This window comes from Eleutherodactylus coqui, unplaced genomic scaffold, assembly GCF_035609145.1.
Source record: "Eleutherodactylus coqui strain aEleCoq1 unplaced genomic scaffold, aEleCoq1.hap1 HAP1_SCAFFOLD_312, whole genome shotgun sequence".
In the NCBI taxonomy this organism is placed as follows: Eukaryota; Metazoa; Chordata; class Amphibia; order Anura; family Eleutherodactylidae; genus Eleutherodactylus; species Eleutherodactylus coqui.
Genome location: NW_027101919.1, coordinates 41,186 through 55,900, shown reverse-complemented (window position 1 = coordinate 55,900; position 14,715 = coordinate 41,186). Strand labels below are relative to the sequence as shown.

The 14,715-nt window shown below is 49.1% G+C and overlaps 1 long non-coding RNA gene across 1 annotated transcript in view; it reads left to right on the top strand.

Moving 5' to 3' along the window:
• The first annotated feature begins 296 nt into the window (after positions 1–296).
• LOC136593537 (uncharacterized) overlaps positions 297–14,715 on the top strand; it is a 30,800-nt gene continuing 16,381 nt past the window's right edge. The window contains exon 1 of the long non-coding RNA XR_010788253.1: positions 297–374. This is a non-coding gene — a long non-coding RNA (uncharacterized lncRNA). The remainder of the gene's footprint in view (positions 375–14,715) is intronic.

Here is a 14,715-nt window from a genome sequence, read left to right as displayed (position 1 = left end):
CGACCCCCATGCACACATACAGTATATACACACAGCAGTCTGTCTGTCGGGATATACAAGATATCACTGGCGTACATATACGGGGTGCTGGGGGTGCGGTTGCGACCCGGCCCCTGAGCCCCAGGGGGCCCACGGGGCTTACTTTGCAGTCAGTCAGGCGACACTGACTGACTGCACTTACTTTCACTATGGTCTCTGCGCAGGCAGGAAGCCTCTCCGGGCACATCGGCGCTCCTCCCAGGACCTCCGCTCAGACCCCTCCCCCATCTGGTTCTCCAGCACAGAGATCATCAGAGGGGAGGAGTCTGAGCGGAGTTCCTGGGAGGAAACGCCGATGTGCAAGAGGGGCTGCCTGCGCAGAGACCATAGTGAAAGTAAGTGCAGTCAGTGAGAGGGAACGTCCTCGGTATGATTAAGAGGGGGGAGGGGTGTTCTGTGTGTGATGGTGAGTGGGGGAAACGAGGGGTGTTCTGTGTGATGGGGAGTGGGGGTGAGTGAGGGGGGTTCTGTGTGATGGGAGTGGGGGTGAGTGAGGGTTGTTTTGTGTGATGGGGAGTGGGGGTAAGTGAGGGGGGTTCTGTGTGATGGGGAGTGGGGGTAAGTGAAGGGGGTTCTGTGTGATGGTGAGTGGGGGAAACGAGGGGGGTTCTGTGTGATAGGGAGTGGGGGAAACGAGGGGGGTTCTGTGTGATAGGGACTGGGGGGGCGAGGGGGGTTCTGTGTGATGGGGAGTGGGGGTGAGTGAGGGGGGTTCTGTGTGATGGGGAGTGGGGGTGAGTGAGGGGGGTTCTGTGTGATGGGGAGTGGGGGTGAGTGAGGGGGGTTCTGTGTGTGATGGTGAGTGGGGGAAACGAGGGGGGTTCTGTGTGATGGGGAGTGGGAGGGCGAGGGGGGTTCTGTGTGATGGGGAGTGGGGGTGAGTGAGGGGGGTTCTGTGTGATGGTGAGTGAGGGGGGTTCTGTGTGATGGTGAGTGAGGGGGGTTCTGTGTGATGGTGAGTGAGGGGGGTTCTGTGTGATGGGGAGTGAGGGGGGTTCTGTGTGATGGGGAGTGAGGGGGGTTCTGTGTGATGGGGAGTGAGGGGGGTTCTGTGTGATGGGGAGTGAGGGGGGTTCTGTGTGATGGGGAGTGAGGGGGGTTCTGTGTGATGGGGAGTGAGGGGGGTTCTGTGTGATGGGGAGTGAGGGGGGTTCTGTGTGATGGGGAGTGAGGGGGGTTCTGTGTGATGGGGAGTGAGGGGGGTTCTGTGTGATGGGGAGTGGGGGGGGTTCTGTGTGATGGGGAGTGGGGGGGGTTCTGTGTGATGGGGAGTGGGGGGGGTTCTGTGTGATGGGGAGTGGGGGTGAGTGAGGGGGGTTCTGTGTGATGGGGAGTGGGGGTGAGTGAGGGGGGTTCTGTGTGATGGGGAGTGGGGGTGAGTGAGGGGGGTTCTGTGTGATGGGGAGTGGGGGTGAGTGAGGGGGGTTCTGTGTGATGGGGAGTGGGGGTGAGTGAGGGGGGTTCTGTGTGATGGGGAGTGGGGGTGAGTGAGGGGGGTTCTGTGTGATGGGGAGTGGGGGTGAGTGAGGGGGGTTCTGTGTGATGGGGAGTGGGGGTGAGTGAGGGGGGTTCTGTGTGATGGGGAGTGGGGGTGAGTGAGGGGGGTTCTGTGTGATGGGGAGTGGGGGTGAGTGAGGGGGGTTCTGCGAGCCGGCACCTGACTTCACTATTAGAGGTATGCTAGAACCGAGCCGCTGTATTGGTGACTGAGGGCTCAATGCCACAGCTGTAAGCCTACAACACTGTGGGAGACCACCGGCATCTCACACATTTCCCAACCATGCACGCTGCCGGCAGGGACCACATATGGCCTTGTGTAGCACTGCACATGCACAGGGGGATTCTTTTTTTAATTCCCCACTCTGTTTAGAGTGACAATGCGTATGAAAACAATGTAATGTGTATGGGCAGTGTATCATACAAGTGTACAGGGCTCACGTTACGTGGTACGCAGAGAAAGAGAGCATGCTGGGATTACCACGTGTGCATAATACGTGGTGAAAACCTGGTCGTGGACATGAGCCCTAACATGTGATAAAAGTTAGCTCATGCTGTCTCCAATGTATGTGTGCCTGTATTATGTATGTGTATATAGAATTATTTTTTTCTTTCCTGAGGAAGCAAAGCGTGCCTTGAGGCTTGTGTTCTGGATGTTTTAAAAATCTAAAACCCCTGATTACTAATGATCCATTGATGGGTCATTAAAAAAAACAGTAATGTAGCTAAAAGTGATATACAAGGAGTAGCTGTGAAAAGGAGTGGTGGGTGGACGGGTCTGGAAGGGGGCCCCAAGCTAAACTTTTGCACCCGGGCCCATGAGCCTCTAGCTACGCCCCTGCACGATATATCACAGCTCATCCTCCCGTCTCCCCCGACTCACCGTGTTCCCCGCCAGTGATGACTGCCGCATCCTCCTGTCAGCAGCCCGGCTCCCATCACCGGAGTAATGTCCTCCGTCCGAGACTGTAGCACTGAGGCGGAGAGTGAGGCAGCCGAGGAGGAGGGCTCTGCTCTGTCACCAGCCTGGAGGATGTCACGACAGGGGCCGTCTACAGAATACATGTCCCGACAGACGGCTGCAGTCCCCTTCCCACGGCCGTTCACACACTGCGGCAGCGGCCCCCATTCTGTAGGGAAGCAGCTGGTGGCCCTATTGGGGCAGATGAAGAAGCCATGGCTGGTGGCTGAGGGTTCTGCGATGGCTGTTACCTCACAGCCTGTCTCAGGGCTAGTCACACATCCGTATGTTTACAGCGTATTACATGGGATCTGTACGCCGTGCGATACGCGGTAACTCAACATCACTTACATTGCTGTACGCTTATCAGAAGGAACTGCGTAATACACAAGCACCATTAATACGTGAGTTAGAGCCCATTATTCTCTATTGCCAAGCATATATACGCGTATGTATATACAATTACATGCATACGGGCGGGGGGTATACGCATCATCACTAAGGGGAGTATAAAAAGACACAGGTGTGCTGCGCATGGCGGGGTGCGTGAGTACACAGTCATGTGCAGTAGGATTTTGCCGCCATATGCAGGGTCACAGCCGGCTCCACGCTGCGCTTTACACTTTTGGCCGTGTGAGCCCGGCCTTAGAGCTTCTTCACACGACCATATGCAGAAAAACACTCGCCGCAGCGCATTATAGTGAATTAAGTATATTTGCGCTCGTGTTTGCGTGTAGTTCTGTACTTTGTGCGAACGCAGGGCCAGGTCACACGACACACCCCTCCGTGGATTAAAAAACCATTTAGCTTTAAAAGCTCCAGATGTGTTGTATTCCCCGTGTTTTGCGCAGTGTTTCACGCTCCCTCTTGCGTATTTGCGCTCCTCCCATAGACTTCTCTGGGGGACTTTGCTGCACAAACCACAGGAAAATACAACAGTTCCTACTTTTGTCCAAGTACGCAAAATCCTCGTGCAAAACGCACTCATCGGAGTAAATACATTGACGTTCTATTACACCTTTGCTTTAGGTACGCAAAAGCATGCGCAAATATGGTCATTATGTTGGCCATCGCTCCCGGGCCTGGCGTCAGCTGAAGGTCTCCCTCTCTTCCCTCAGGCGGCTGCAGCCTATCGGCCATGCTGGGGCCAAATGTATGAGCCCCCCAGGCAGGGCATCCCTCTCCAGGTAGTCGGAATAATGACAGCCCAGTTCCCTAAGGGCTCATGTCCACGGGCAAAAGAAGAATTAAAATCCGCAGCGGATTTTAACTCTTCTCCTGCCCGCGGATCCGCGTCCCATAGGGATGCATTGACCACCCGTGGGTAGATAAATACCCGCAGATCGTCAATAAAAGGGATTTTAAAAAAAATGAAGCATGAAAAAATCTGGACCATGCTCCATTTTCGTGCGGGTCTCCCGCGGGGACGGCTCCCGCGGGCTTCTATTGAAGCCTATGGAAGCCGTCCGGATCCGCGGGAGACCTAAAATAGGAATTTAAAAGAATTTACCCATCCGGAGCGGACCGGGAAGGTCTTCTATTCCTCACGGCCGGATCTTTCTTGCTTCGGCTCGGCGGATGTGCCCGGCGCATGCGCGCAGCACGCCGGCGACGTGCCGAGTTCATCCGCCGGCCGAAAAAGGAGATCCGGCCGTGAGGAAGAGAAGACTTTCCCGAACCGCTCCGGATGGGTAAATTCTTTTAAATTCCTATTTTCAGCGCTCATGTCCGCGGGGCAGGAGGGACCCGCTGCAGATTCTCCATGGAGAATCCGTAGCGGGCCTAATTTTCCCCGTGGACATGAGGCCTAAGGGCTCATGTCCACGGGCAAAAGAATTAAAATCCGCAGCAGATTTTAACTCTTCTGCACGCGGATCCGCACCCCATAGGGATGCATTGACCACCCGCGGGGTAGATAAATAACCGCGGATGGTCAATAAAAGTGATTTAAAAAAAAAATGGAGCATGAAAAAATCTGGACCATGCTCCATTTTCATGCCAGTCTCCCGCGGGGACGGCTCCCGCGGGCTTCTATTGAAGCCTATGGAAGCCGTCCGGATCCGCGGGAAACAAAAATCAGATTTTACTCACCCGCTCCGTTTCTTCTCTTCGCCGCCGCGTCATCTTCTCTCAGTCGCGGCCGGATCATTTTGCTTCGGGACGGCGCATGCGCGGGGCACGTCACCGACATCATCCTGCGCATCCGCCGGGCCGAAGAAAGAAGATCCGGCCGCGACGCAGAGAAGATGACGCCGCGGCGAAGGAAGTATCCGGAGCGTGCGGGAGGTGAGTTAATTCTGATTTATTCTGATTTTCAGCGCTCATGTCCGCGGGGCAGGAGGGACCCGCTGCAGATTCTCCATGGAGAATCCGTAGCGGGCCTGATTTTCCCCGTGGACATGAGGCCTAAAGGTGCCTACAGGCGGAGCGATTATCGTTCAAACAAGCGAAAGTGAATAAAAATCGTTCAGTCTAAAAGCGAGCCAACGACTGGACGACAAACGATATTCATTCGCGTTTCATTCATTTTCTGCAGGCATATACGCCACCATCGGCTCCTTCACTTATTGTTCCGTTTATACAGACTGAATGATTCAACAATGGATCTGCCTGTCTAAACAGAGAGCACAAGTGAACGAGGCCGCGGTGACGCCATTCGCCCGGTCGAACAATAATAGAATCGGCTCGTCTAAAAGGACCTGAAGACAACTTTATATTGAACAACCCGATAGCTAGGTTCAGTCTCCGGGGGACGGAGGTTGCAATTAGTTACAAACCCGCAACTAAAGAATAAGGCCAGTTTCACACGGCTGATAAGATCGGGTGAGATTTCTGCGTTGCGAGACGCACAAACATGAATCCCATTCATTTTAATAGGTTCATACACATGAGAGATATTATCCCACATGGCAGCACGGTGCTATGTGAGAAACAGATCGCAGCATGTTCTATCTGGCTGCGATATCGCCCATTGCTTATTGAAAGCAATGGGAGAACTCGGTCATCCTCCATTACAGCAGCGGCAGGAGATTCCTTCATCCTCTCGGGGAATCCCTTAAGATGTGGTGGGGAAATCCCTTCAGCCCTGACTGGGGTGAAGCGATTCCCTGCGGGGATGAAGGAATCCCCTGCTGCTGCTGTCACAGAGAATCTCCCAGAGTTCTCCCACTGCTTTCAATGGGGCTGGCGCTGCTGCCACATGAAAATGCCTCACATCCACAGGTCTTTCACGTGACCTTCTGTAACTAGTGCTGCTTAGAGTATATACAAGATTACTACTTGTACCCATTAGGCCGTGTTCACATGGTTGGACCTCCTGTAACTAGTGCTGCATAGAGTATATACAAGATTACTACTTGTACCCATTAGGCCGTGTTCACATGGTTGGACCTCCTGTAACTAGTGCTGCATAGAGTATATACAAGACTAGCTGATATACCTGGCTTTGCCCGAGTTAATTTGGTACTGGTGTTTATCTGGTGTTCACACGGAAAATCTTACGAAGTCGTGGTTACTTTAGAGATACTGAAGAAAAACATATGTTCACCATTTTGCATAGTTCTCTGCGTTACCCAGGAAACACCACGTGGAGGAAACCATGCGACGTTTCCTTTATATAAAATGTCATCAGGAAGTGAGAGAATTAGATTACGTACATAAAATTTGGACACTAATTCTTTTGCGCTTAGAATTGGCTAATCGAGTTGGGACCCATTAACTTTTCATATTTATGACACAATCAATGCTTGTGTCAAATTTCATGTTTTTATGACATTGGGAAGTGAGAGATTTTCATTATCTACGTAACATTTGGACGCTAATTCTTTTGCACATAGAATTGAATAATGGTGTTGGGACCCATTAGCTTTTCCTGTTTATGACATAATCAATGCTCGTGCCAAATTTCCCATTTCTATGACACCGGAAAGTGAAAAAATTACATTCCGCACGAAAAATTTTGAAGCCAATTCTTTTGCGCTAGAATTGAATAATCGAGTTGGGACCCATTAGCTTTTCCTATTTATGTCATAATCAATGCCCGTGCCAAATTTTAAGTTTCTATGACATTGGGAAGTGACAGATTTAGATTATGTACGTAAAATTTCGACGCCAATTCTTTTGCGCTAGAATTGAATAATCGAGTTGGGACCCAATTACTTTTCCTATTTTGGAGATAATCTATGCTCGTGCCAAAATTCATGTTTCTACGATATCGGGAAGTTGGAGAACGTTTGGCGAGTCAGTCAATCAGTCAGTGAGTCAGTGAGGGCTTTCAGCTTTATATATACAAGATTACTACTTGTACCCATTAGGCCGTGTTCACATGGTTGGACCTCCTGTAACTAGTGCTGCATAGAGTATATACAAGATTACTACTTGTACCCATTAGGCTGTGTTCACATGGTTGGACCTCCTGTAACTAGTGCTGCATGGAGTATATACAGCATTACTACTTGTACCCATTAGGCTGTGTTCACATGGTTGGACCTCCTGTAACTAGTGCTGCATACAGTATATACAAGATTACTACTTGTACCCATTAGGCTGTGTTCACATGGTTGGACCTCCTGTAACTAGTGCTGCATAGAGTATATACAAGATTACTACTTGTACCCATTAGGCTGTGTTCACATGGTTGGACCTCCTGTAACTAGTGCTGCATAGAGTATATACAAGATTACTACTTGTAGCCATTAGGCTGTGTTCACATGGTTGGACCTCCTGTAACTAGTGCTGCATGGAGTATGTACAGCATTACTACTTGTACCCATTAGGCCGTGTTCACATGGTTGGACCTCCTGTAACTAGTGCTGCATAGAGTATATACAAGATTACTACTTGTACCCATTAGGCCGTGTTCACATGGTTGGACCTCCTGTAACTAGTGCTGCATAGAGTATATACAAGATTACTACTTGTACCCATTAGTCCGTGTTCACATGGTTGGACCTCCTGTAACTAGTGCTGCATAGAGTATATACAAGATTACTACTTGTATCCATTAGGCCGTGTTCACATGGTGGAATCTGCATTAGTCTGTGTGCACACCTACCGTGTGTGCAAGTTGCGCCCGAGTGATTGGGGTTTAACTTGCATCGGACAACACGCGGACACTTGTCCATGTGCTGTCGGACTCACTTGGATATAGCACATAGCCATGCATCAGCGTGATACGGACAGGAATAGAGCATGCGATGAGTTAGCGGTCCTCGTTAATCTGCATAGACCCATAGGCTATAATGGGGTCATGTGCTGCCCGGGATTTACCACAGACAGCACATGGCCCAAAGGCTTCATGGAAAGAAGAGAAGTGACATGTCCCTTGTTGATGTGGATTCCGCAGCGGTGTATCCACATACAGACTGAATGCAAGTAGTTGGTGTGCGTACCTACGGCAGCTCTAATCCAGATCCATGTCAGAGATCTACCGTTAACATGCAGATTTATGCCATGGATTTCCATTGAAGTCCGTGTTGGATGTTTCTGACGCTGAATATGGCCTGACTACTGGAAGACGGGGAACAAGGGGTCTGGTGGGACAACCGTCATCGGTGGGGGGCATCAGGAGACGTCAGCAGCCGCAGGCACAAACTCTTCAGCTACTTGGTTTATGCAGGTTGAAAACAGACAAATATCCATCAAGTCCAACCTTACTAAGCGATTAAAATCACGCCCGCAAAACGTGACCAATGGTTTCACAAGCCGACATCCACAGAAGATCTGTACTTAGCTCTCCAAGATGTCTGGAACAACCTCCCTGCCGAGCTCTTTCACAAACTGTGTGCAAGCGTTCCTAGAAGAGCTGATGCTGTTGTGAAGGTAATGGGCGGTCACACCAAATACTGATTTAGATTCCTCTCTTCACTCACTTTGCATTTTGGTTTTTGATGAAACTGAGAACACTTCTTCTCTTTCTGAAAGCATTCTCACTTTGCAGCATTTTTCACACCTGCCTACGGTCTCCCTCATAGAGACATTTTTTACCACGACTAGAGCGGCGTTTTCAGCATCGCAGTATAGCGCTCCCATTGTTTTCGATTAGACCGCTCAGACAGCCGCTCGATTGCAGTGACTTTTAGCGCTGTGATTTTCCAGCAGGGTTTGTTCTATTTTTGAGCGTTTCGCGTTCCTCATCAAAACTAAAGTAAAATGCTGCAAAGCCCCGCAATATAAATCGTAGCGCTTACCACAACGCCTGTGTGAGGGAAGCCTGAAACTACTGTTGTTGTATGTGTTACATTAAGATTAGAGATGAGCGAGCGTACTCGGCCAGGCCCTTTTTTCGCCCGAGCGCCGCGATTTTCGAGTACTTCCATACTCGGGCGAAAAGATTCGGCAGGCGCCGTGTGTGAGTGGGGGGTTGCAGCGGGGAGTGGGGGGGAGAGGGAGAGAGAGAGGGCTCCCCCTGTTCCCTGCTGCTATCCCCCGCTCCGCCACGCCTCCCCCCGGCGCCCCCCGAATCTTTTCACCCAAGTACGGAAGTACTTGAAAATCGCGGTGCTCGATCGAGTAATTACTCAATACGAGTAGGTTCACTCATCTCTAATTAAGATCAAAATGTTTGAGATTCTAAAACATGAAATGACTTGGAAGTTCTGACAAACACATATATCCCACATACAAAACACGAGGCACAGGGATTACAGAATAAGGCCGCGCTCACACCTGCGTGACGGTCAGTTCACGGTTTCCATTTTTAGAGGAGAGAAAAAATGATTTATTACCCAAGTGATTTCAATGGGGTTTGAAAAATAACAGAAAGGCTTCTGTTTGCCTTCATTCTGTCAGGCCTACGTTTTTTAAACAGAAAAATCACGCTGCAGACTGCGCTATTTTATCATCCAAAGAAACGAAAATCTAATGAAATGGAAGCATACGGAAGCCTTTCTGCTTTATTGAAACCCCATTGGAATCAATGGGGAAAAAATGGATTCGTTGTTTTCTGTTTTATTTCAGTTTCTCTTCTCCAAAAATGGAGCAGAGAGACGGAAACCCTGAAGCGACCCCAACGCAGGCGTGACAGCAGCCTTATACTGCTAGAGAAGAAATTTGTCACATCTTAGAGAAGCGATTCGAGGAGCATCTGAGACCTTCCGGAATCAGCAGTAGTAATACTATAATAATGCTGACTAGTAATACAAAGTATAAGGGCAGGATCAGAATCTCCATGATTTTGCTCTGATTTGGTGATAAATCCAGTCTCATGTAACACTATCTTGCTGCAGGTTTGTATTATATAGCATCTTGTAAGATCCCCGATGAATATCCTTGGTAAGGGCCTCAACACACGGGCCGTTATGTGGCCGCATGATGGGACGATACGAAACCACTGATCACTGGTTTAGTTTCCACTACCGGGACGCTCGCATGTTGTGTGCAAGAAGAGTTACGGCAGGACCCGTCTTTTCACGCTCACACACACTGGCGCGAAGTTCGAAGAGTCAGAATATGTTGGGGTTTTTCTTGTTTTTTTTTTAAAACCCCGCTTCATACGCTAGAACAACAGGAGCTAAAATAATTCATGCAGATTAAAAATCAGCTTCATCCCTTTTAGCAGTGATTACTTGTGTGCAGTGACCTCTTCTTCTGCTTGTGTAGAGCTTGTTGACCACTAGACGCCTCTAAGACACACAGAAGGTTTTTCGTGGGATGTAAGAAGCTGGATGGTCATATTAAGGAATTGCCGACACCTGGACCTTTCTGACCAGACTGTTAGGAGGTGTTGGGACCAGTGGATGTGTAAGGGCACACAAGGGGACTGGGCTCAGGACCCCCTCGACAGACCACCAGTAGACAACATCATATGATCGTTCGACAAGTATGAGCAGTTCAGAAACAGGTGACACCATCGTTAGACCCCTGCATCTGTTGTATCCATTTCCAGGTGTTTGGCTAAAGGACCTTTGGTCTCATGGCACACATGATGTGTACTGCCTTTGACACCCACCATCACCATTTGTAGTGGTGTTATGCACGATTAAACTGGATGCTACAAAGTGGATTCCAGTTGTCTTCAGCGATTAATCCAGGTTTAGTTTGGGCATTGATGGCGGCTGTGTTCGTGTTTGGAGACCTGAGGGTGAACACTGCAATCCTGCCTTTGCTGTGGAGCGGTACACTGCTCACACTGCTGGTGTGATGATCTGGGGGCCATTGCATGACAGTCGGCTACCGCTAGTGGTGGTACGAGGGACAATGGCAGCTCAGTGATATGTTCAGCACATCCTGCAGGCACATGTGTTGTCTCTCATGGCGGCCTCCAACAGGATAATAGTTGGCCGCCCACAACAAGGGTTTCTAGGAATGTCTCTACAACACTGTCACACTTCCATGGCTGCCCAGTTGCCAGATTTATCGCCAATAGAACATGTATTGGACCATCTGGGATGCCAACTTCGACAGTCTACGAGTTTGCATGTTCTAGAGGCTCAATTACAGCAAATGTAGACCTCCTTCCTTGGTCTCTCACAACTCACAGCCTCTCCCACTCACAGAGATGGCAATACTCTTGATCTAGTCTTCCTCCGTCTCTGCTCTGCTTGCCACTTCACTAACTCCCCTATCCCGCTCTCGGACCATAACCTCCTCTCTTTGCCTGTCAAGCTGCCTAGAATCTCATCAGACCCACCAGCCTACCATATGTACAGGACCTTCAGACCGTTCACACCCAAAACTCTGGCATCTCCCCCTCCTAATTCAAATAGGCTATCATATCCCAACTGCTAAAGAAATCGACTCTTGACTCGACCGATGCTGCCAACTACCGACTCTTCTCAAATCTCCCCTTCATCTCCAAATTATTAGAAAGCCTAATTTACTCCCGCCTTAAAAGCTATCTATCAGAAAACTCTCCTCTTGACCTCCTACAGTCCAGCTTCTATCCTCTACACTCGACAGAAACTGCTCTGACTAAAGTGTCAAACAACCTCCTAACGGCTAAATCGAGGGGCAACTATTCCCTACTGATCCTCCTCCCTTGCTGTTGGGGTCCCCCAGGGCTCAGTCCTCTGCCCCCTCCTTTTTTCCATTAACACAGCCACTACCATCAGGACAGACCATCAGGAGATTTGGCTGTCAGTACCATCTCTACACCGACGACACCCAGTTATACACCTCCTCTCATGACATTACAGCACCGTTTCTTCAGTATGCAACCGGATGTACGTGGTCTCTAACCCTATGTCCACTCTCTACCTTAAACTGAACCTCCCAAAAACTGACCTTCTCCTGTTTCCGCCCCCTACTAACCGACCTCATCCTGACATCTCCATCTCAGTGTGAGGCACCACAGGCCCATTCGACTCCAATCCCTCCTTTACCCCTACATCCAATCTCTGGCCTGAACAGTTCGCTTGCACCTCAAGAATATTGCTGCGCTCCAGTCGGCAGCTCTGTCCAGGTCTTGGACAGCTCCTCTGCTGAAACCTAGCCATGCTTCTCTGTTTCCCTGTCTTGTCCCCACCATGTTCCTGATTAGGCCTCCTATATAAAAATGGCCATGCTTCTGTTTCTGATTAAGCCTCTTGTATAAAACCAGGCCATGTTCCCACCTCCTTTGCGTGAATATTGTGCCTCAGCAGCCATTGATCAAGCTCTACTACTGCCTGCTTCTCTGCTATTCAACGAAGACCTTCTGATAAGACCCCTGGCTTCCCTTCCGACAACGTGACCCACTTTCTCCATTTCTAACTCAACACTGAGACCTTCTGATACCGACCCCTGGCTTCCCTCTTGACAACACGACCCATCTACTCCATTTGTTCTGCCCATAAGACCTCCTATTGCGGACTCCTGGCTCGTCCCCAACTACTCTTTCCACATCTGCGGCTGCTACACCTAATGCTCCAACCCAGTACCTAAAACAGCTATAGAGATAATGTATGAATGTTCCTTATGAGAGGAATTATATACAACTGTAGAAGTGTCATGAGGATTTTTTACGGGGGTTCCAGGAGTAGGTGAATGAGCAGATTCCGCCAACCTGGAGTCTTAATGCCACACTGTATGTGAATGATAGATAATAAATGCAAGGCATTGGTTGGATGTTGGCCAAGATACATGAGCCCACTAGCCACTTCACGGTTCCTTGCGTTGTAGTGGGTCCCTACACTAATATAAATGCATCACAGAAGGGGAAATCAAGAATTAAAAACAATCACAGAAAATGGCCGTTACTTACTGAGTAAGGAGTGCATATAGATGCATCCTCTCACCATGCAGGTAGCTGACCACCAAATGGAGGAGCCAATAACACCTGTGCAGGAGACCGATAAAACAACCACTCACACTGCCTCTTGATAGTGAGGGGGGTCCTGCACAGGTGTTATTGGCTCCTCCATTTGGTAGTCAGCTACCTGCATGGTGAGAGGATGCATCTATATGCACTCCTCAGTCAGTAATTAACGGCCATTTTCTGTGATTGCAATGGGGCCGCCAACAGCAGCCGTGGCCCCATTGAGGGCAATGGACACAGACCTGCATTCATGCATGTTTGTGCATGTACATGGGTGCGCGGTTTTGTGTGCACCTATGTATGTACAAGCTCATGTGAATGCACTCTCATGCTGAAAAAAGACACATCCATCCAGGTGAGCCTATTACTCCCAAATGTTGATCCAAAGGAAGGCAAATAAACAAACAAACAGTGAGGTAGAAGCCAATTTTCCTCAATGAGGCTGGATGTCCATGGGCGAGGTGTCATTGCGAGATTCGTGGCAATAAATCGCACACGGAACTCGCATGCCAGGATTATTATGGAAAGCGTAGCCTACTGCACACAAGCAGAAAATGAAAGCGATTTTCCGCTCGTGTGATTAAAATTGCTGCATGCAGTGACTCTTCGTGGTGAGCCTATCATTAATATAGGCTGATCGCGAAGACCTTTTATTGCTTCCCCCTCCTCCCCTATGGCAGAGGGGGGAGCACTAAGGCTGCCTGTTCATGGGTGTTGCGGTTTTACGCCCGCGGGCAAGCAGATTTCTGTCGTGGAAGGACACTAAAGTCACCGCAATTATCCTATCATTATGATAGGTTCATCGAGGAAAATATCGTGACATGCCGCAAATTTTATACTTGAGCGGAAAATTGTGGCGGATTTCCATTTGTGTACATCGGGCTGCGCTTTCCATAGTTGTCCTATGGCAAGCGTTCATTGTGTTACCCGCATGTGGATTATCGCCGCGGATAACGCAATGCAGAATTGCCCGTGGACAGGAGGCCTTAGGGCTTTTACCCACTAGCGTTTTTTTCATGCTGCAATATCGCTGCGTTCCCATTGAAAAAAGCGCAGCGATATCACAGGGGAAAAAAAATCCTCCATGACTCCAATCTGGCGATTAGAATAATCCCCGGATCACCAAACCTTCTGTAGTAATCAGTGATATAACATGTAAGATTGTATCGCTCAAGAAAGGCGTCCAGGCCCCTCTTATATTCTTTTACCAACTTTGCCATCACCACGTCCTCAGGCTGAGAGTTCCATAGTCTCACTGCTCTTACAGTAAAGAACCCCCTTCTATATCGGTGTAGAAACCTTCTTTACTCTAGATGTAGAGGGTGCCCCCTTGTTACAGTCACAGTCCTGGGTATAAACAGACGATGGGAGAGATCTCTGTATTGTCCCCTGATATATTTATACATAGTTATTCGGTCGCCCCTCAGCTGTCTTTTTTCTAAACTAAATAATCCCAATTTTGATAACCTCCCTGGGTATTGTAGTCCGCCCATTACGTTTATTACTTCAGTTGCCCGCCTTTGTACCCGCTCAGGCTCTGATACGTCCTTCCTGAGTGCCCCTAGACCTCTTTTAATGCATCTGATGATCCTATTTGCCTTGGCAGCAGCTGCCTGACACTGGTTACTTCAGTTAAGTTTACAGTTAACTAAAACCTCCAAGTCCTTTTCCATGTCAGTGTTACCCAGTGGTTTCCCATTTGGTGTGTAATGGTGACATGTATTTCCCTACCCATGTGCAGAACCTTATATTTATCATTGTCCCTGCCATTTCTATGTTTTGCCTCTAGGTGGCAGAACTTACCTTACTATGATTTTGTACTTGCTATAGGGCACAGAGCTTTCCCTGTACAGTTCCACAGAGTTTATGGTAAAAAAAAAACAGACAAATCCCATTACTATAAAAGTAGTTATTTTATATGAAACATAACTATGTTTTAACCAGCCAGCTCCTTTGTGAAGACCCGATGTCCAGGTGCGGATTT